Source organism: Myodes glareolus, chromosome 4 (genome assembly GCF_982192425.1).
Source record: "Myodes glareolus chromosome 4, mMyoGla1.1, whole genome shotgun sequence".
NCBI classification, from domain to species: domain Eukaryota; kingdom Metazoa; phylum Chordata; class Mammalia; order Rodentia; family Cricetidae; genus Myodes; species Myodes glareolus.
This window is the reverse complement of record NC_142029.1, coordinates 75,659,873-75,683,418: the sequence shown is the minus strand read 5'-3', so window position 1 is coordinate 75,683,418 and position 23,546 is coordinate 75,659,873. Positions and strand designations below refer to the sequence as shown.

Sequence of the window (23,546 nt, the reverse complement as noted above, 5' to 3'; positions counted from 1 at the left end):
GTTAGTTTTGTCAATAATCACCTGGGAAGGGGGTATCAACAATAAAGTGACTAGATTAGGTCGGCCAAACAATGGGCATGTCTGAGGCTGTCTAGACTCTGTTGATTGACAGGAGAAGAGTGGGTGGCACAGTTCTCTGGGTTTGAATCCAGGGTTGCATAAAAGGGAGAAAGGACGCTGAGAACAAGCAGATTCATTCTGTCCTTCTCTTGGTCACAGATGTGAACAGCTGCTTCCAGTCCCTGCCTCCCTGACATCGCTGCGTGACAGCAACTGTAACCAGGAACTGTGAGCTAAAGTAAGGTCACTGTCCCCTACTTGTGTCAAGATATCTTATTACAGCAACAGGCGCTGAAACTACCTACCAACACCTACCGACAGGGCTGGTGTGAGCATCCAGCCAAAAAGTTCTGAACAACGGATGGTGTTTCGTGATTATTCAAGGGCAGAGTCTCGGGGCTCATGGTACCATCCTTGCCCCTGCTGCCTTTGGAGACTGCATCTCCTTGAACAAGAGGCTGCTGACACCAAACTCCTCCCAGAGTTTAGACCTCTCCTCCCCTAATCCTCCTTTCCTTTGGAGACAGACAGGAAGGCCCTGCAGGGCCCCTACCCTTCAGATCAGCTTCACCATGAAGCAAAGCTTCTCTTTGTACTTTAACAAACATACGTCTCATATTGACGATCCCCAGGGACCCTCAGCAGCACCACACATGCAGCTTTGAAGTTGAGAGTGTGTTTAATGCGCAAGGGCCTCGTCGTGGTTCAAGGACAGTATTTTTAAGTCCCAGGAAAGACAAGAAGTTTTGATCGCAGGAAAAAAAAATATTCTTAACAGACTTGAATGATAAAAGACCATAATGGTAGGCACCATTGAAGAGGGAGTAGGGGACAGAACAAATGACTGGGATGTCTGCCTTCTCTTCCAGCTACAGCCAGGTCTTAACCTCAGCAACCTGCACTTCCTTCGCTAATCGTAGGCACAGGAGGACAGTGGGCAGGAAAAGGACCCAAGCTAAGACATGGAGGACTCCAGGATGAAGACATGGTATGGGGCAATGACCTCCTGTGACACCTCTTGGTTGGCAGGAGAAGTCGCTGACCAAATCGTGAAGGCCTAAAGATGTCATCACAGGTGCTATTCGTTGATCTAGATTTATCAGTAAGGGCATAGCCATTGCTCATCTCTCTCTCTTTCCCTCTCCCCTCCCTCTTGTATGCATATATGTGGGAGTATGTAGGAAAGTCAGAAATCAGCTTACTGTGTTGTTCTTATAGGTACCCACTTGCTTTTTTTTTTTTTTTTTTTTGAACCGTTCTCACTGCCTGGAACTTGCCAAGGAGGCTAGGATGGCTGGTCTCTCAGTTCCAAGAATCTGCCTGTCTCTGTCTTCCCAGCACTAGGATTGCAAGCTCACGCCACCCTCCCCAGCAAACTCAGACCTTCATGCTTGCAAAGCAAGAACCTTACCAGTGAAGCAATCTGCTCCCCTCTCACACGAGGTTTGTTAGTTCAGAGGTAAAACCACAACAGCAGCACCTTTGCCCACAGCTCTAATGAGAGTCCAGGCTTCGAGAAGGAAGCTAAGAGTCACTGTTATGGGAGCTCCTAGAGAAAAAATATACAGGGAAGAAAGCTCCTGGGAGTGTGGCTGGAACCTGGAGGGGGGATAAAAGCCTTGTGTCACCAACTAACTGTTCTGCTGCCAGAGTAACTTACCAGATGCCCACTTCAGGAGAGGGGGCACCAGAGGAGGTCACCGGGATCTTGATGGTACCTGCACTTTAATGTCTCTCTTACTCAACCAAATAATCAGGTCTCTTCTTCTTGCTGTTTGTTGCCCCCTATGCCATACCACATAGGCACACACACAAGGGGAGGCAACACCATCAGATATCCAATTAAACAGATATTAAACTTCAGTGGCCTACCACAATAAACTCAGTAGTAGACATAAAGAAATTCAGGAACCTAAGAGTTGAAATATATTTAATAAGTCTGTCTGCTATTGTCTGGGGTCTGTTTCCTGCTAAAAATCCAATGATTTCTTGAAGTAGCTTGCTAAGTGACTTCAGACCTCTTTAAAATTTTGTCACAGGTGACACTTAATGCGAGCTGAGGATGTGCAGATAGGCCCACTTGATACATAGCCTAACGTGTCGCTCTCGCTCTCCCGTGCACACATCTTTTACCATTTATGCATGTGCACACACATCTGCCTCACAACGATGCTATAATGCCTATGTAAATTGGATGTTTAATATCCTTCAGATAAATGGCTTCAGAAAGAACATGGGTACAATAGTCTGTCCCTGCATTAACATGATAGGCTCTGCCTCCCAAATTGGCTCAGAGAAATTAGCAAGAAGGGAGGAAGGATCAGACAAATAATAAACCTCCTTACCTGCTCATTAATTTAATCTCCCCACCACCACCCTCACCACCCCCTCTCCGCCTGGTGGCTTCACGACCCATAAAATAACTAGATAACTTGGAAGTCCTAGATGAAAGAGAAACTGGCTCTGGAAGCTCCAAGATTAAAGGATGGTTTTTAGGATTAGTCTTTGATTTTCTCCTTTTTTCTCTCTTTCTCCTTCTTTCTTATTTTTTTTTCCTTTTTATCTCAAAGGTGACTGAAGAGGCTTTCTCTTTCTGGGCTCCTCTCTGTTGAGCTGGTCATCCTGCCAGGGGCAAAGAGGCAGAGCCCACGTGCAGCTTGGGGCCTAGGGCAGAAGTTACATGTTGGGGGCCACTCCCAGAGGAAGCACTCATGGCAAAAATCCATTGCTTAGGTAACATACAGTGGTGGAAACTCTCACTCCTCAGAGTTTGGGCAAGCCAACTTTTTTCAGACATTTTACTTATTGTGAGAAATGATGCCAGAGTCAAAACCCAGGGCCTTGGCCATGCTCACCAAGTGCTTTTCCACTGAGCTACATTCCTTCCTACCCTCTTGCAGCAAGATCTTGAGTTACTCTGTTCTGCAGCATTTTAGGAGGTATCATGATGCACACCCAATAACGGGAACAAGACTGTAGACAGCTCCATCACTGTTCAACAGGGAATGTCTCAAAGATGTGAAACAGAAGTGGCAAAGAGTCTTTCAAAGGCATAGATACAATAACCTGGCACTAGAGGTTAGACAGTGATTTCTCAACCCACTTCTAGTGAGAACATTTGGCATTGTGAGATATAGGAGAACCTGGATGGAAGAGATGAATAATATGTGGGGGGGGATCATTGTCGATTTCTCTTATGCCAAGGGCATCTCTGACATTCTCTCCAAAACCTATCACAAAGTCAGACAAGGTCCATGGAGGTACATGGATGCTATAGCCAGCTGGGGAGAGGTGAAAACAGAACAAAGGGGAGCGAAGAGCACCGGCAATGGGTTCAGTTCATGTGAAGCCAAGAGGCACCAGGGAGAGAAAAAGAAAACAGAATACCCACTGGTCCTGATACTCCCATCAGGCAGCATTGTGGTGGCTTCTCCAGTCTTGCTGATGCTGCTTCCAGAGCCATCAGGGAGTATCTCTCTTGGGATGAGCTTCTTCAAAGCAACAGGAAGAAGGACCTGAGTTCGATCCCCAGGACCCACTTTAGAACAAAGCCAGGTGTGATGGAGCACACTTGGAATCCAAACACAGAGGTAGGAGAGACAAATTTGCTGCTAGGGCTTGCTGGCCAAACCACCTAGTCTATTTGGTGAATCCCAGACCCTATCTCAGAGACTAACTCGGATGGCAACTGAGAAATGAAACCCAAGGTTGACCTTAACTAGCACACACACACACACACACACACACAGGATAATCTTCATCACCAGCGTTCACACATGCAAACACATATGTGCATCCACATATACACAGGGACAGAAAGTGACTCTTCGCCAGTGCTCAGGTTCAGCAAAAGCTCAGGCAGACACGGCATGAACAAAGGCAGAGATGCTAGGGAGAGACGTGCAGTGTGACAGCAATGGACCGGGAGTCTTCCTGGAGGGTCTCTAGGAGCCTGGATGCAAATCATTATGAATTCCTAAATACAAAGAGATTCTATTCTCACGGTGCATAGACCACAAGATGTTTTCTGCCGTTCACATTCAAGTTCAGAGGCCTCACTTTGGGAAGAAAAGTTTCTCTAGCCTAAAACATCAGCTCCCAAGAACATGGTCCTGGAATCTCTTTACAGTCTTAAAATTGTTGAGACTCCAAAGAGCTTGTGCTTATGGAGATTATATTTATCCATATTTACTGCACCAGAAAATTTAAAGACTGAGAAAAGCTTTAAATACTTTAGTATGTATTACTTTATTCAAATATAATAATAAATTTTTATATGTGAATACAGGAATTTTTTCATTCTCATAGCAAAATTAGCAAGAACAGCGACCTTATTTTACTTTCTTTTTTGCTACTTTGTTTGTTTGTTTTGAGACAAAGTACTATATGGCCCTGGCTGGTCTTGAACTCATTTTATGTAGTGTAAGGCTGGCCTGAACTCCTGATCCTTTTGCCGCTACTTCCCAAGTATTGACTGCCACTACGTAGGTGTGCACCACCATGCCCACGGAACTGAACTTTTCATTTTCAAAAATTTCTTTAATGTCTGTCTTAATAGAAATTAGCTCAATAGTTTTAATGGGTTTTAGATAGCCTGCTGTAATATTTCTGTGTGTGAGTATTTGGACACAATATGACCTCATACAGACAAGGAGTTGGAAAAGTAAGGAGTATTTGCTTTGATTGCATTCTGATAAGTATGGGCTCTCATGAAAATTACAGCAACACTCAACAAATGGCAGTTTCTTAAATTGAGTTACAGGTTGGAAACCTTTTAATATGCTGTTACATTAAAATCCATTGATCCGTCTTATTCTTTGATGGAATTTTACATCATGAATTGATCACCTGGAAATATTGGTTACCTGTGCTTGTTTTTGCAAACAGTGACATATTTCATGATTCAGTATTGGAAAATCACGTTTGCTAATATCACCTTTGACCTCACCAGCAATCTTCAAGTAGCATGATGCTCTGGGCATGTGCCTCCACTGAGACAATATGATTGTGCCCTCTGGGTAGCAGAGAAGTTGTTTAGGGAGCTTTGAACCAAAGCTGGACACAGTCAATGGGCTGAGTTTGGCAAATGGAGAGACAGAAAACAGAAGGTCCATTGGGAGATGTTTGGGAAATCTATAGGGAAGCCATCCTCAGGGGTGCTGCTGAAGACAAAGTAAGTCAGATGGGGAACCCACAAAGCTACCAAGTCGCCACCTTCTAAGGAGACTATCCACGAGAAAGTACTTTGCCAAGTAAGCAAAAGCTCCTTGGGCAGCATCCCTCTAGGATGATGTGGAATTTTGTCAACTTGATATAAACTTTGACACCAATATCTGGAAACAGGGAATCTTAATTTCTTCAGAAAATGTCTCCATAAAATTAATGTGTAGACAAATCTGTAGGTCAGTTGCTTGTTTAATAATTGATGTGGGAGGACCCAGTTCACTGGGAACAGTGCCACCCCTGGACAGATGGCCCTGGATGGTATAATCAAGCAAGCTAGGCAAGCAAGCCCCGGAGAACAAGCCTGTAAACAATGTTCCTCCATGGCTCCTGCTTCAGCTCCTGCCTCCTGGTTCCTGTTTTGAGTTCTTGCCCTGACTTCCTTCAGTGATGGACAATTACTTAAAAATTTAAGACGAAATAAACCCTTTCTTCCCCAAGTTGTTTTTGGTCATGGTCTTCATCGCAGCATTAGAAACCTAACTAAGACAAGTGCCAAGAAAAGCTAGCCATGAGTAGGCGGCAGGCTGCCGGGAATGAGGCTACATGCTCATTTTATATATAAGCTGTTGGAGAGCAGCTTCATAATTTAGTGTTTATAAATTATTCAGTGGTAGCATGGCTAAATTTAAGGAGACATGCCGATAGCCAGCTATGGATATAATAACTGCGGAGGCTCCTCATTGCCTTGCGTGGAGAAGGGATGGGAGTTTTACCTGCTCGAAAGTTAGCAACATCTTATTTGATGAGAAAAGAGAAGTTCAGAGGCTGAGCAGGCAAAGAAGTGGTCTGTGTCCCCCGTCAAATGGCTGCTCCCCGGCTCCTTGGCCTTCCATTCCTGTTTATTATGTTCCAGGGACATTTCTTCCATGCCAGGCAGCAGTTTCACCCACAGGCAGCCCTGGAAGGACCTGAGGAAGGAAGGGGTTTTCTTCCTGACTCCAGTGATGATGCGTGTCCCTCTGCCACATGATACATAACACAAAGTGGCGAGTTCCATTCTAGCTGGGGCATCTCACTGCTAATTGTTTCCCGTGAAAGGTTTGCCCACGAAGCTCTGCACAGTCATATGGCAGCATCTCCCTGGGGATAGTCCAAAGAGCCATAGACGGGAGCTTCTTGGGGATCTCTGTGGGTACCACTGCTTGCTTTTTAGAATGTTCGGCATGCCCCCATTGCAACAGCTTCTGGCATTTCCATTGATGAAGTGCAGGCAGTCCCCCTTCAGCCAGTTTAGACCCACAGTGTATGGATGGGCTTTGGCCTCTGTTACACGGCAGACTCCATTGGAACTCAAGTCATGGAGGGAGTTCCTCCCGCTCGCCCCCCTCCCTTGGATAGTTTCCCTTAATCTTAAGGTGTTCTTTATTCACGTCCATTTTTGGAAAGAGTTCTTTCCTTATATAAAATCTTCCCTGTTCAAATTGCTCGGTGGCTTCTCTCTCCTGGCTAGACCATGACTGATACAATATGCATACAAATTTCCCAAATCCTAATAGGCTTGAAAACGTAGGTTTTCGCAATGACAACAAATACTGTCGATTGCTTTCCTCGAAGCGACAGCCTCGCTCTGTTCATCCACAAGGAAATGTTTTCCATATACCCCAGTCCAGACAACCATCATTTGTCTGCCAGCCATTTTTTTCAAACAAAGGGTATTTTATGATGAAAGGGATTGGTTCAGCTCATGACTCAAACATTCACAGGTGTGTTTTTCTTCAAGACCAACATAATTTGGCATTAATGCCTGTGCATCCCTCTCATTCTATGGCATGACCACGAAACGGACAGGTTCTGAAGGGTGGCGATTTACTGAAGTTGGTAATTTCACCCTCTCAGGAGGAAATTTTTGTCTTTTCATTTGTGCGTGTGTATGTCTGTGTCTGTGGCATACATGTGCGTGTGTGTGTGTGTGTGTGTGTGGGTGTGGGTGCATGCCTACATATGCACACACATTTGTAAGCAGAAGACCAATGCAGGGAATCGAGGCTCCTTGACCTTCCACTGTTGAGGCCCACCTCACAGTCCAATCCAGCGTTTCTGATGTGGCTAGTCTCTCTAGTCAGCTTGCTCTGGGTATCCTGCCTCCACCTTCTGAGGCCAGGATCATAAGAGGCTGCCATGCCCATCTGGCATTTACGTGGGCTGCAGTCTTTATGCTCACAGGGCAAGCACTGTAACCACTGAGCAACCTACCAGACTTCACCAGAACATTCTTAAGTAAAAGTAGAGTTTTCCCTGCAAGTGCGTTCTAAGTCACAAAACAAGCTGTCTGGTCTAGGGATGCCAAGTGTTACCCCCATGGGTAAAAATGCTGATTTTGCACTATCGCTCCCTGAGTCAACACAGAGAAAAAGGTAATTAGATCATTAAGATGTCTTTGTTCTCTTAGAACTCTATAAAAAAAAAAAGCAGGGAACCCAGGCAACCATGAGCAGAAGTGACATCATGAAGAGGAAATACCCTCAAATCTAAGTCTTGACTCTGCTGGTTAGCAAATGACATTGGTCAAATGTTTGACTTCTCCATACCTTGGTTATTGCTCATGAAAAGGGAAGTGATGAGATCATTTCCCCTCACATGGGTGCAAGAATTAGATGAGATGCACATGGCACATAGCACATAGTAAGTTCTTAATAAAGGAGTGTTACGATGGAGTGAATAGGAGAGGGAGGAAAAAGAAAGAAAAAGTAGTCATGGCCACTTCACAATGGGTGCCCAAGGACACTAGCGTGGGGAAGTCAAACTGGCTTGGGGGGGGGGGAGTCTGGAGGTCAAGTTCTTCCATCCTGTTCCAAACATTATTGGAAGAGACATTGCCCTGTAAGTGAAGAAAGCAAGGTGGCCCAGGAAGATGCTTGCGGATCACTTCTGACTCCTCTTTAGAAGGTAACTATGGATGAACTTTGCATTCTTTGCAAGATCCCCTTTACCTCCCAATAAAGACAGCCACCATGTGAGAGAGGGGACAGCTGACAAAGAACAGGGCCTAAGGAACTTGGAACTTTGAATGGTGTGTGTGGGGATTAAACAAGGTATAACTGTATCACACACTGGCCTCAGACTTGCTATTAGTCGAAGAAGATCCTGACTTTTGCCTCCACCTCCCAAGTGCAGAGATTGGAGGCATGCGCAACACCCCAATTTAGAGTGGGTTTTGGGGGTCCTCTAAATTATAAAATCTGGGGCTGAAGAAATTGCTCAGTGGTTAAGGATACTTATTTCTCTTGCAGAAGACTGGAGTTCAATCCCCAGAATCCATATCAGGTGATTCACAGTTACCTGCAACTCCAACTCTAGTGGATCTGAATCCCTCTTCTGTTCTTTGGTCACTTGCTTACACACTTGTGTACATACACATACACAACAAACAAAAATAAATTTTTAAAGGTCTAAGATCAGGGCAACAACCTGGTTAAGGTTCAGACTTTTTTTTTGTTTTTGTTTTTTGTTTGTTTGGTTGGTTGGTTGTTTTTTTTTGTTTTGTTTTTGCTTTTTTTTTTTGCCTACTACTCTATGGTGGATGGTGAAAGATTGTGTGTGGGTCGTTCTTCAGGTCGCCAAGGGGCACTGACAGACGGTAACGGAACTTCTTGCGGTGCTGGGCCGGGAATCGAACTTGGGTCCTCAGGCAGAGCGGTCGGGTATTCTACCCCCTCAGCCATCTCTCCGGCTGAGGTTCAGACTTTTCTCCCTTGTCCTTCGTTGTTCTGGAACAGGAGGACACACAGAAGTCACCTCAGAGAATGTTGAGCAAGGAAACTCTGCAACATGTGGAATCTCTGTGTGTTGGGTTTGCTTGTTTTTTGTTTGTTGTTGTTGTCTTTACTACTATAACAAAATACTGGAACCTGAATGATTTTAAAAAAATAGAAGTTTATTAAGGAATTCAGAACTGAACCCAATCAGAGTATCGCATTACTGGGTGGATTAGCTCTGGGCCAACCTCAGACTTGAGCTTGTGCGACTCTCATTTAACATGTACCCTGGAGCACCCTCCTCTTACAAGGGGTCCAGTGGCCAGATTCAGGCCCTCCTGGGCAGGTCTTCATGAGTGTCATTTCTCAGAACAGGAAACAAACACTACAAGTCTCCACATTATGGTAATGATGTGACCCACATTCTGAGTCTGCTCACTTAAGAGCACACGCATCAGACGCTGCTGCAGAGGGAAGGCAGGAAGACCAGCTAGAACAAACGTGAGAGCTTCATTAAAGCCACACAGAAACTCCAGCAAAGTCAACATGAAAATGATGACATCTTAGCGATTATATCGCCATCAAAATGATACAATTACATATGTGTGCAGAAGTTTACGTGTATGTATAGAAAGCTCTAGAAACTGTAGCACTGTTCCCGGGGAAAGACATAGCTCTTTCTGCATGTGTCAACAACCAGAAGAATCTTTCAGCTGTTCCCTCACCGGGGGACATGGGTAGTACTGAAAGCTTCATTACTCTAGAAATAAGCACTTACATGTCCATGTAGACATGCTTGTTTGAGAGAAATTTAAACAGAAGGAGGAACATTCGCTGTTCCATGCTATCTTCTTTTTTGACATCTCCTGTGTTTGCTTTGTAGCTGTCTATTTCTCAATATTCATCTTTTTATGTGGCCCATTTGAGAGTGCAGAAGAGATACGCAGCCCTCTATGCTTTATTGCTACACACACTTCGCAAGAGCAAGTGCACCGTCTCACTCAAGCATATAAAGTCCGCAACCTCCCATTCAGCGGTTCTTTCCCCAAATCTCCAGTCTCTATTCTGCTTTCATTGGCTCTGTTGGTGATTTCTCAAAGACAGGATCCAATCCAGGACTGGAGATTGTATTGTCATGACTCTGGTGTGGAACAATTCCTCTGCCTTTTCCCGTCTTTTGCAGTATCGATGTGTTTGAACAGCTCCGCTGGGGTTTTCTGATGTTTCCTTATGGGTAGCTTTCGACTGTGTGGCGTGGGAGAGAATACTATTAACTGACGTATTCCTGGGTATCAAGCCCAGACGCACAGAATGGGCCTGACCGCTGTCATTTCTTTCCATCACACGGAAGAGAAGAAGTCCACTTCCCACATTGCCCAGCCACTCTCTCTGCAGCTAGTATTTTCTGGGGAACTTTTGTGTTGTGTTGACAGTTTTGTGCCTCGTCGCACCTGCCCTTCCTAGATTTTGTGTCTTTTGATGATCCTCCATCTGAATAACTTTATTAGAATTGGCAAAAATCATGGTTCTATTTTTTAAGAAACTCCACATTACCTTTGCGTTTATTTGTTGTCATGAAAAGAGGAGGTTTCCTTTCATCTGTCAGTTTAAAATAAATGTGGGTTGGTTGTTGTCTGTTTCTCTGGAAAAGAGAAAAGAAACAGAAGTTTCTTTTTTGCTGTTTCTGGGGGCTGGAAGTTCAAGCATGGTACCAGTTCTACAAGGCATCTGACAAAGGCTTACCTGAAGCATCGCAACATGGCCAGAGGGCAATGTAGTGAGACAGTGTGGGACTTCTTACAAAAGTCACTAATGCCATCACCAGGACCCCACCCTTCTGACCCCATCAAACCCTAACTACTTCCCCAAAACCAGCTCTGTAGCAGTTAACTTTCTCATTGCTGAGACAAAATATCTGACAAGAAGTCATTTAAGGAAGGAAGGAAGGGATCTATTCTGGCTTACAGCTTGAGAGGACCATTCTGTCATGGAGGGGAAGACATGGAGTTGGGCAGGGAGGGCATGGTGGCTAAGCAGAAGACAATCACATTCACCTGCAGCTAGGAAACAGAGGATAAACAGGAAGTGGGGCCCATCCCCAGTGACTCACTTCTTCCAGCAAAGCCTCGTCTCCTAAAGGCTCCTTAACCTTCCCAAACAGCATCCTCAGCTGCAGAGCAAGTGTCCAAACACATGCGGCTCAAACCACATCAAGGGAGCTGGAGAGATGGCTCAACAGTACTTGCTGAATTGGTTCTCAGCACCTCTCCAGCTCTCGGGCATCTTCTGGCCTCTATGGGCACTGCATATATGTGGCATTGGTGCACACACACACACACACACATACACACACCACCACCACCACCACCACCAAGAAAAATAAAATAATTCTTAAAAAGCAATAACAACCCAACAAGCTCCAAGTAACATTAATACATGAGACTTGACATACATACTGTAAATGTAATTTCCAGCACGTGTACTTTTAAAAGATATTCAAACCACATATTCAGTATCATTGCTTTTATGCTGAACCATGTTCAGCTCCCAGATATCCATGCTGCCCCATTGCTGCTTAACAGGCTAGTTCAAAGTTAGCCAAGCTACCTCAATATCCTGCACTGCCTGTTTCCTTCTCCAGCCTCCAAAGCAAAAGGACACTTCCTAACAATAAATGCTCATCTTGTCAAGCAATTGTCAGTAATATGCACAATGACTCACACTTCATGAGAAATCACCTTATTCTTGGCATTATATTAAATGCTACACACAGACTTCATTTCACCATTGAAAATGCACTATGGTGGAAGTACAATTTGAGTATATTTTAAAGATGAGTAAGGTGAGTCTCAGAGAAACTGTCTGACTGTCAGGTTTACACAACCAGCACACAGTAAAATATTGGTCTATCTGACCCCAGAGCCTCTCTTCTATCCTGCCTCTTCGTACACGGGAGTTTTCGTAGGATGTGACTGAATTTGCGTCCTTGATTTTGAATTTGGGGTCAGAACTCTTCTTTGCTTGTCAGGGTTCTCTTGAGCAATAGAGCTGATAGGACGATCACTTGGGTTGAAATAGGGTTTGTTAGTTTCTTTTCCACAGCCGTGTCTCACTAGTCCAGTAATAGCTGTCTTACAAGATGAGGCTGAGAACTCGGCAGTGGTTCGTCCGCAAGACGGGGTGCCTCTGCAGTCCCAACCTGATGCCGACTGTCTAGAAGATTCCTAGAGAGCTGCTGATCTTTGGACCATGATGGGAGCCCAGAAAGGCTTGTTCTAATGTCAGCAAAGGAGTCAGAGGGAGCAACAGGGGAGGAGAACTCACCAGTGAGAACAAAAGCCAGGCAATCTAGGCAGTGACGATCATATGAGAGAAGAATAAACAAACATATGTATTTATACATGATAAAAGTTAACTAATTGATTAATTTTTAGCAAAGCCAGGCAAGCAAAAAGAGAAGCTGCCAGAAAACACTTCCCACATCTAGACTGGGTCTTCCCATATCAATTAAGATAATGGAAACACCCCCCTCCCAGACAGGTCCACAAACCAGCCCAATGTAGACAAGCCTCATTGAGACTCTTCTTAGGTGGGCCCTAAGTTGTGTCAAGTTGGCAACAATGCTAGCCCTAACAGCTAGTTTGTCTCTGTCTTAGCCAAACTGAGTGGCTGCTTTCAACAATAATGGCTCCCTGGGAGGGATCTCTTTCCACGTATTCCTCAGAGAAATCTTTATCCCTTGTTGACTCTTCTGATCCCTGCTTGCCCCTTGCAAGCCATTCTTGCTTTCGTCATCACAGCCTTCGGGAACACACACGTTCTTCCTTTGGTTAAGCGTCCCATTTGCCACCAGATAAAAACACTCACCTCAGCACACTTCGCTGCCCACTCCTGACGGACCTCAGCTCCCAGCCCTGTCTGCCCCTGCAGCTTTCCCAGAAAGCTGACAGGAAAAGCCCCTGTCCTCAGGATCAGCTTCGCACAGCTTCCTCCTCGGGCTTCTCTTCTCCTGCCCTAAGAACCTTCTCGTCCTCCTGTGCTCGGACTGTAGGGGGTCAGACCTGTGGGATGATCATGGTTTCTTAATGCTCTACCATCCAATGTTCTTCTCATGGAGCTTTTATCTCCATGCCAGGAGCCTTCCAAACGTTTCCCCCACAGAAAGGTTCCTTCCAAGATACCATCTCTTTGAAGGCTGCTTTAACCGAATGGATGTCCACAACTTAATTCCCGTTCTATTTTGGAATTAAAGATGCTTTCTCTGGGTTGTATAGAAGGAAGATCCATGGGGGTGGGGGAGTTGCCACAGTCACCACACCACTGGACAGACTCAAATAGCAGAGAAAGAGACAGGGGAGATCAGGTATCTGAATTCCGCCATCACACTGTCTCTCAGAGACTTTAGGACAAATACCTCACCAGAGGCAACATGGCAAAAGTGTTTCTAACAAGAAAGATATGATGGCATCAGAGATGGTTTATATTCAGCTGGAATGCTTGCCTGTCCATCAAAAAGGCAATACCAATTATGAGCCCAGGCATGCACCAGTCCAGGATGGGGAAGCAGAGAGCATCAAACATATGAAAACGGGCTTTCCTCCTCAGGACCACACGGCAAGCGAGTGAGGAATCACACCTGGCATGAAGCAGTGAGGAAGACAATGGGTATTCCAGAAAGGGAGAGGCTGCTGTGTCTCAAGGACCATGCTTGGCCTGGGGTGCTACTGACAGGGAGTATAGAGTGTAGAAGGGTATTTCATTACAGGGAAGCCAACTACTCTGTCTGAGCTCTGGACATACTCAGGCTGTTTACTGTCGCGTTTATAGCTTTCTAACTGTCTTCAGTTGTGGTCTTATGCAGTCCCAGTGACCCAGACAGTCCTAGACTCCTCCCATCATTCTCCCCTGGGAGATCTCCAGTAGCTATCTGAAGTTCCAACCTGAGATTTGGCTTCTCTACAACCTCCTGCAAGAGCAAGAACAGAAAGGAAAGAACCACTCAGAATAAATAATAAAGAGATAAAGAACCTTCATTACCTCAAGGAGGTAATGAAGGCAGGAATGAGGGTGCACCAGGAGGTAAAGCAACAGGTTAAACACACACACACACACACACACACACACACACACACACACACACACACACACGCACACACACACACACTGATTCTCTAATACTTCAAGTATTTTCCAGCCAATATTTGAACTATGCATTTTATCTGGTTGTTCATTCTAAATCCTTTGAGAACTAGACTTTTTTGTTTTGACTTCTGTCTTCAGCATTTAGTACAACATCAATATCAATAGATATACAGCAATATATTGAATGGATGGCTGGATGGATGGGTAGTGGATGGATGGATGGATGGATGGATGGATGAATGAATGGATGGATGAATGGATGGATAATTGAAAACAAACAGTGTTGCAACTGACAGAAACAAAATATTGAGAAGGAGAGGCAGATGCTGTCACAAGGAAACTAATAACAGAGAAACGGGTCTCTTCTGGTTATGGCTTCAATATGAAATGTCTACAGAGTTGTTGCTCTTTGAGAAGCTGTGGAAACTTTGCGAGGTGGGGTCTGGCTAGAGTGGGTCAGGTTATATATTATATATTATAACAGAGGTTATAATTGCCCCCACTTCCTGTCTCAAGCTTTCTACTACCTTCCTGCAAAGATGTGAAGAACAGTCTCCACCACACGCTCCCTGTCACCATGATGTTCTGTCCAGGCAAAAGAGGTCAAAGAACCATGGAGTGAAATCTCTCTAACCATGAACTCAAATAAGTCCCTCCTCCCTAAAGCCATTGCATTAGGTAATTTAGTCACTAATACACATCTCAATAAGAAAAAGAACATTAGGGAGGCCAAGGGCATCCAAAGATGAACTCTGCTTCGTAAGAAGATAAGAATGGCGGCTATAAAGACAGTCATTGTCTTGCTCCCGTTCGTCCCAGACAATACTCCCTACAACATGACGATCCAGGAGAACTACCATCACCACTGTTCAGGTGAAAAGCTGAGACTCAAACGTTTACCTACAGATGGGGAAACCGTAAGTAGTAGAGATTAAGCTGACTCAGTCTCCCTGACTCTAGAAGGTCAATGAACTTTGTGGTCCTCAAACAATGGAGTCCCAGGCCTGTGGGATGCAACATAATATGTACCATACCCTCCTCTTGGGGCTGTCTTCAGACTGCCTCCTTCACAGACTTTTTAAACCAACCCACTGTTTGGCGAAATTACCAGAAGGCCTTTTCTGCCTTTGATGTTTGTGTCTCTCTGATCCATCCCTGAGTAAATAGGCTTAGAGAGGAGAGTAGGTTCTTCCCAGGCAAGTCTATACCTCCATGCCTCCTTAGGTCTCCTCCCTGATGTGTCTTTAGCTTCTGTTTCTGAATGTCTTGCCTGGGCAAACAAGATTTAACCTTTGTCTAGTTCTCAAGAGGTAATTCCACTCCCTAAACTCACCAGCTAAATTAGATCCCAAGGCTCCCACAAACTCTGTGCCACAACCACTGTTGGGCGTCATCCACACAGCTCTGCCTGCTCTGTCAGGAGGAGATGGCTGCAAGGCAGGGCTGGAAGTTCTGGTCACTGCCTCAGCATCCACCTCCCTGCTGATTCTCACGGGGTATTCTTCTGTAAGCAGTAACCAGGAGACTCAGTCTGGTGAGTCCTTCCTTCCAGTGAACACTGAGTGTGAGCATCTTGGGACCCTGGACAGCAGTCCTCTTATGTTTCATTGTCCCCACCTGCTCCCTCGTGTCATACTGTTTTGATTCTAAGCCTGACCCTCTGCATGTTCGCTCACACCTGTTCTTGGGATGCTTTTAGACCCATGTTTCCACTGCCCCAGAGTGGTGCATAGTACTTGAGACAGAGCTGCGACTAGTCCTGGATCCTAAAGAACTCCAGTCCAGATCTTCACACTCTGCTCCTCTTTCTCCAGCCCAGAGGAGGTGATAGAATGACTTCTACCACACATTTAAAAAATAAAATCTGCTTGGTAGAAATGATGAAGGCAATGACGCCAAGGGCTGACAAGTCAACGCTATGATCTCAAAGTTCCTCTCCAGCCCTAAAGTTGGCTGCTTGTGTCCATTGGCTTGCATGCTCTAACACTGAGACAGTGATAGGACTTCCTACTGGATATGCCCTTTGGTATGCTTACAGAGAAGGCTGGGTGGACAGAGGTCAGGGCAGAACATCCTGGGGGCCAGGCTGTGATTGAGAGACAAGAGGCCAGCAGAGGGCTCAGATGCACGCTGAGTTAGGAGACCCCAGACTGCCATCTTCACAGCTGAGCTCTGGTTTTCCAGAACTTGCTGGGGAAGGCTCTCCTTTCCTCCCTGCCAACTTCTCTCTTCCCTACCTGGCACCAGAGGGCCTAGCCTCCAAGTCACAATTATGAAAGCTACGTGAGGATGTTAATTGCTATGCTGACCTCCCTTCCGATAACAAGGGAATTGCTCTACCTAATTAGCCCTGCCTCTGGTAGACCAGCAAAGCCAAATGTTTATTATGGGATGAATGCACTTACTGTAAATTTTGACATATGCTGGGGAAAGATGTTACATAAATAAGACTTCAGAGGCACAGGTTGTTTAAATAATGAATACCTGCTGCTTTGGGTGATGAAGGTGAAGCGGAGTGAGGGAAACAAGAAACTAAGGACCCTGGAACAATGCTCCGAGCCTGAGAATAGACTCACTTGGCAGGAGAGCAGTGGAAGAAGGTGATCTGAAGATGGGCAGGCAGGCAGGCTGAAGGTGGAGAGAAAGTAAACTGGTACAGTATCTCACCCAAGAGTCCCTGAAGAAACACACCCCACTCCATCCCCTTTTGCTCTTCTCTCTCCCATCTGCAGTCCCTTGGGAAGCAATGACAGTTTCTGAAATGCAATTCAAAGAAATAGCAGAAGAAAATCTCTCTCTCTCTCTCTCTCTCTCTCTCTCTCTCTCTCACACACACACACACACACACACACACACACACACACCACACACACACACCACACACCACACACACACACACAATGAGTCCCAAAGCTGTTTGGATGGCGCTTGAGTTCATTGTGACTCTCTTACTCCTTCTCCAGGGTCAGGGAAGTGAGTCCATGGCAGGCTGACCTTATACCTGTACTTCAGGGATGGGCCATGATGTGCATCAGGAACCTCCCACCCAGCCACTGAGCTGAAGCTCCGGCAGGCTTGGAGGCATTTGCGGAGGAACAATGCTTGTTTTACTGTCTCACCGTCCCTTGCAGGCCTCGACCAGAGAGGGCAGACCCCACACCTGGATCAGAAAATTCTCCATACCCTATCCCGGGGACTCAAGTCTGGAGAGCTGATCTGTAGTCTGACCTCACAGATTGCTAACTGTTTCTCTCAGTTCCTTGGGTTCATCTGATCAAGGAGGCAGACACCCTTTCATCTCGGTGCATGGGGTCTGTGAGCGGATACACATAGACAGGAAGAAAGCAGAAGGCTGCTTGGTACCTACACAGCCTGGGGCCCTGCAGAGACCACACTTGCTTCAGACCAGGGCCCAGGCAGGGACTGCTACTCGTCAGAACTGTAGTTTCAACCCTCATCCTCTGCAAACTGGGAGGTCAAGGACCCCCACTTCTGCTTCTCTTCTCGACAGTCCAGACAGTCCACGCTTTGGCCATGAACAAGCCAAAAGCTCCTTGCCTCACAGGCAAAGGAGAATTTCTGTGCCTACAGACATCCCATACGCTCAGCAGAGGCTTCTGCTCCCCACAAGCCTCTCAATAACCTAGGCTTCGTGATTCATCACAACAGGGAAGTCACGGCTGGAGCTGTTATATGCCTGGCCTTAGAAATGATGGTGGAATATTGCTCAGGGCTCATTGTTCAGACCTGGGCACAGGACTTCACTTTAGTGTAAGGGGCTGACTTCACAGAGGAACATTTAGGGCACAGGTCTAGAGGGAAAGAGAAGCACTTCGCTTGAAGCTCAGCTCCCTCCCTTTCACAGGCCTTCACAGCTCACAGAGGCCCATAGGGCATCAGATTCAGGCTGTGTGGAGAAACTGAGACCAGGGAGGTTTGTTCTCAGCCTGGTTGCACAAGACTTACTCCATCCCCCGCCCCGAGTCCTGATCTCTGTGGAGCACAGTACTGACCCTCAGAGCCATTTCTCTCAGCAACTTCTCCTGTCTAGGGATTTCATTGTCCTTATCTTGCACCTCTCATCTGAGGGGCTTCCAAATGTCACTCTTTAGTTTCTCACCTCCATGGAGGCTCCGTTTATTTCCCTCCCTTCCTCCCTGGCTCCTTGATGGGGACCAGCTCTTTCTTTCTCTTCCTCTGACCTTTCCTGCTTCTCCATAGGACACAGCAGTGACCTGGTATGCTCCTGAAGGGAACTCACTCTAGAAGTTCCTGTAATTGCTGTGTCCTTATTACTAGTCCATGAGGCCCCTGTTGGCCAGGGCAGTCCTTCCCACCACCCCATCGGCCACTGCTTGCTACAGATGGGCTGCTAACGAGGTGACCAATTAACAAGTGCTAAAGAACCCCAAAAGGGTGTTTTCCACCCTGGCCTGATTCCCAGGCCCCTTTGTTCCTCTGTGACAAGGCCACAATGGGGACTGTTCCCAAGCCTGACCCTGTGAGAAACTGACCTAAGCAAGCCTTGGTCACAAGACCGCAATTCCTTTGCATCAGGGGCCCTGGGAGCAAAAGGGATTCCTGAGTCTCAGGGTTACTGAGAACACCCCCGACATTGCTGGCTGTGTACCCTGTGTTATGTAACCCCCAGGAAAACTTTCATTCACGCATTTATTCTAACAAATTTGAACTGATAGACTCAGGTGTGTCTCATGCTGCAAGGCACAGGCATTACTAACCTTAGCCCCTACTTAAGGGCTCGAGGAACCAGCACCCAAGGCTCTGGAGCACACTCCTGGGAAGTGTTCAAATCCCTACCATTTCGGTGCCTATAACCTATAACCTAAAAGAGTTGGCTGTGATGGTCAAGTTGGGAACTGTGAACCTCACATGAACCCCAACCCCATTTCTCCTCACCAAACACACACACACACACACACACACACACACACACACACACACACACACTTATATAGTTGGGTCAGAAACTAATAATCCTGTGTGACCTCTTCTAGAAGTGGGGTTTGGGGAGCATGAAATGTGGTTGCTGGGATGGCGCTCCCCTTCTGTGTCTGAGTAGCTGTCTCTGCAGACGTGTTTACCCTCAGGTGTGACCTGACTCAGGAGTTCAGACGGAATTCTCAAGAAGCAGCCTCCTTCTTCATTACCCGTTCTATAAACCATGCTATAATGTCATCAGTGAAATGGAAAGATCTCCGGCAAAATGGAGTCCACGTAAAACTAGCACCCCAAGATGTACAATTTCTACAGCCCAGAAGACATCCCGTAGAGCTGAGCATGGCAGCACACACCTTTAATCCTAGTACTAGGAAGGTAGAGGCAGACAGATCTTGCTCAAGGCCAGCCTAGTCCATAGCACTAGCTTCAGGACAGCCAGGGATACATGGGAAAACTCTGTCTCGTTTCCCCCTCTGGCTCCCCCGTAGATGATAAGCTACTCGCCACCTTGACCTCCCATCGGTGGAATCATGCTCTCAAACAGCCAACTGCACGTAGTCAAGATCATGACCGTGGAATGTACACTCCCTGTGTCTAACAGGATTTTGTTCTTTCAATAATGGTGTATTCCATTAATACCATTGTTGATGAACACAGAGGCCATGCTCAATGCTGGCAATTATAAACAAAGTGCTCTTCAGTAATTTTCCATATATGAGTGGGCAAAAAAAAAAAATCCTATCTCTTGGGCGTGTATACCCCAGACTAGAGGTGATGGAAAATATAGATTGTGTATGCTTATCCTTAGTGGTGCCTAGAAAGAGACTTCCCAGTTTAAGAGCACTGGCTCTTAACCTGCAGGATCCAGGTTCAGTTCCCAGTACCCACACAGTAATTCACACCATTTGTAGCTACAATTCCAGAGGGACCTTTGACCCTCTTTTGCCCACCATGGGCACATGAGGTACACATACATGCAGGCAGAACACTCATGCAAATAAAATAAAAAGAATAAATAAGTACCCCTTTTAAAAAAGAATAAAAAACACTTTTCTCGGGGTATATCTTACTAAAACCTCATATTCTGACAATTATAGTTTAAATATTTTATTTCTCTCTCTCTCTCTCTCTCTCTCTCTCTCTCTCTCTCTCTCTCTCTCTCTGTGTGTGTGTGTGTGTGTGTGTGTGTACATGAATACAGTGCCAGTAGACTCCATAGGAAGGCCTTGGATACCCTGGAGCTATAGTTTCAGGCAGCTGTATGTGTGTTACCTGCTTTGAGTACTGGGAACCAAACTCTGGTCCCCTGCAGAAGCAGCAAACACTCTTAATCACTGAGCTGTCTTTCTGGTTCTCTGAATACTATAGTTCTTTTTCCAATAGAAGAATTACAACTGTCTTTCCCCTATGGTGCCTTTCAATTGCTTAAGGTTTGGACACATGCTCACTCTGGAAGGTGATATTGGGGGTAAGGAGATCAAATGCCCAGAAATCTCTGGTAGGGATAAGGAAGGTGTAACTCTTCAGAGGAAATTAGGGTACTGTTACCAAAAGAAAAGGGGATGACTGGAGACCCCACAGGCTTCCATTCCAGCACCAGCAGGACTATTGAACATCCATGGCACTAAAAAGATCTCTTGTGCTTTCCAGATATCCCAGGCCAATGGGACCCGAACCACCACTGACAGGATACACAGGGACCCAGGTCCCTGGAGTTGCACACCATGCCTCTTTCAGCAGGTGTGCTTTCTGTGAGACACCACTCCACTGGGGACTAATGACAGGGGAGAGAGGACCAGGTAGGCTGTAATTTCCAATACACACCAACCAGTCATTATGAGCAGGAAATGGATTTTTACTGGGTAATCAAAGTCAAATCCCTTGCTCTTCCCACCCTTGAGTGCCCTGTTCACCAGACCCCTTTGTACACAAGGTGCCCTCTGCACTCTGTTTTCCAAGTTCTGAGTTAAGATAAGTCCATGCCTGGCTCCCTGACATTCTCTCTTCCCTCCCCAGGAGCCACCACACCCTCCTCTCCTGGGGAATCCGGGTCCTCTGGTGAGAGTGGGGGGGGTGCATAGAAGGACAGGGGCATGGGGGTGAGGTCATAGCAGGGAGGGCTTCACCTAGCATCTGAGTGCAGGAGGAATAGGTAGCAACGTGAGGTTTAATCAACCTTTGAAGCCTGCACAGTGTTTGGACAGAGGTGTGTGAGTAATACTCATTTGGATTGGCACCTGTGCACACGGCGGAAAGGAAAATAGCATTTTGTCGCAGCTGTGATGAGAAGCAAGCGGTCTGGAAAGACAAGGTGCACATCTCAGGAAGCTGTGAAGGTGGGTGGCTTTTCCCCCTTCTGTTTCTGGCTCTGTGTGACCCGGCGACTCCTTGACAATCTAGTGGCTCCCAGTCAACACCTGACATTCCATTTTCTGTTTCTCTCCAGACACTGGAGAAGAAATTCCTGACTGGTGCTGCCAGGCAGGGAATGAGAAACAGGTATTTGAACCAGGCACCTGCCTGTCACTGGCCTGCTGAGCTATCTTAATGGCCCTGTGTTGTAAGCAGTGAGCATGATTGTCTATCTGTCCTGCTTGAGAGGATCCCAGTAAGAGAGGAGACTCTGCAAGCCAAGAGGGTCACCCAGAGACAGTGCGTTCCTCTCTGCCCAAAGACCTACAGTTCAGTGGCCCTGAATGACAAACTGAGACTCAGTGCCTCTGTAGGTCCTGGCTCTACCTCCTGGCGGAATGGTATCATCATTGACCCTTATCTTTGTCTCATTCCTACTAGGGACAGGCTGGCCCTGAGGATAAAGAAAAAAATCCTTGCACCCAGTCACAGCACTGTGGAAAGTTGGGAAGTGCCAACCTTTGTTCTGGGCTCCATGCCAACTTCCCAGGCGCCTCTAGAGGAACTGCTCCCCACTCCCTTCATCCTGTCCCCCTGAGGACAGCCCAGCAACCAATCCACATTCCACTGTGATCACAGGGTGTCTGTGATGAGAGGTTCCAGTTCAGAAAACTTTAGAGTGCTCCTTACTCCTCAGCTTGCTCTTCTCAGAGTCCCTCCTCCTCTCTGCTCCCCCTCCACCCCTCCCTCCTTCCCTCCCTCCCTCTACCCCTCCCTCCTTCCCTCCCTCCCTCCAACTTTTCTATCCCACTTCCTGCTTTGTCCTTGACTCCTTTCTTTCCTTCTTCAAACTTCCTCTTCTCCATCTTCCAAGACAATCGTGATAACTTCAGGAGTCACTGGGGTTCCCCACGCCCAGCTAGAGCCCTCAGTCTCATTATGGACACAGTAAACTATCACTTCCAGATCTTTTCCAAACATGGTCCTCACATCAGGCTCACAGATCAATCACACACCTGCCAGGCCTCCATTGGTGAAGCACTCATTCCACACACAGTTTGGAGGGGTCCACCTCCCCAGTCACAGCACAAAGCTGCCCCAAGCAGTTCTTCCCTTCTCTGGGCAGCAAGCGGAGCCATTGAAATTGAGAGTGGAAAGACATTAGAGGCAATTGAGGGGTCTTCTGGACCCAGATGTATTGTGACCGACACCAGTACCATAACACAGCATCATTGCTATTTCATGTTACCAGAAGTTAGTGTTGGTCCCATGCTAAATTCAGTATCACATCATACAACCCTATACCTTATTATAGAACAGCCTACATGCTAGCAGTGTGTGATCTACACACCCTGTGACATGCTATGATACAGTGACAGAGTGTAGTATTACATAGTGTCTAATACTAGATGCTGAATTAGTTACTTTAGCCAATGTGACAGAAGCAGTTTAAGGGGATATGCGTTTATGTTCATGGTTTCAGAGGACACCGTCCATCAGGAAGGGAAAGGCATGGCACCAGAGCAGGGTGAATGTGGGGCTTGTTCACATTGCAGCAACGCCTACTCTCAGTCACCCACTTCTGTCACACATCCCAAAGGGCTCCAGGACCACCAGCTGGGGGCCAAGGACTTGCACAACTGAGCCTATGTGGGACCACTTCCGGAACAGATAGAAATGTCTGCCTAAAGCCAGAGCTAAATTGCAAGAGCCACAGAAACACTAAGCAAAGAGAATGGGGTGTGTGGAATCTATGGGATAGTAAAAGAGGTCAGGACGACATAGTTAAAACAGACCATGATCAGTATGGGAAGGAATAAATGGAGCTCAATGGAAAAGCACTCCATAGGCTGGACACATCCCTATACGAAAGGTAAGTTAGCCAGCACAGGTGGCATTTGAAGTTGGTGGAAGGAAGAAAGGGTTGACAATGTTACTGGGGTGACTATTTCAACTTTGAGTTCTCCAGGATGGTGGCTCTGGGCTTCACGCACCACTGGGTACACAAAGTACAGAATGTCCCAAGTACACACCAGATTTTAAAGACTCGGTATGAAAAAAAGTAAACTAACTCATTAATAATTTTTATATCAATTACATGATGAAATGATA

The 23,546-nt window shown here is 46.3% G+C and overlaps 1 long non-coding RNA gene across 1 annotated transcript in view; it reads right to left on the bottom strand.

Moving 5' to 3' along the window:
• Positions 1-4,258: 4,258 nt before the first annotated feature.
• Positions 4,259-23,546, bottom strand: part of LOC146894477 (uncharacterized) — a 56,786-nt gene continuing 37,498 nt past the window's right edge. The window contains exon 3 of the long non-coding RNA XR_015001625.2: positions 4,259-10,623. This is a non-coding gene — a long non-coding RNA (uncharacterized LOC146894477). The remainder of the gene's footprint in view (positions 10,624-23,546) is intronic.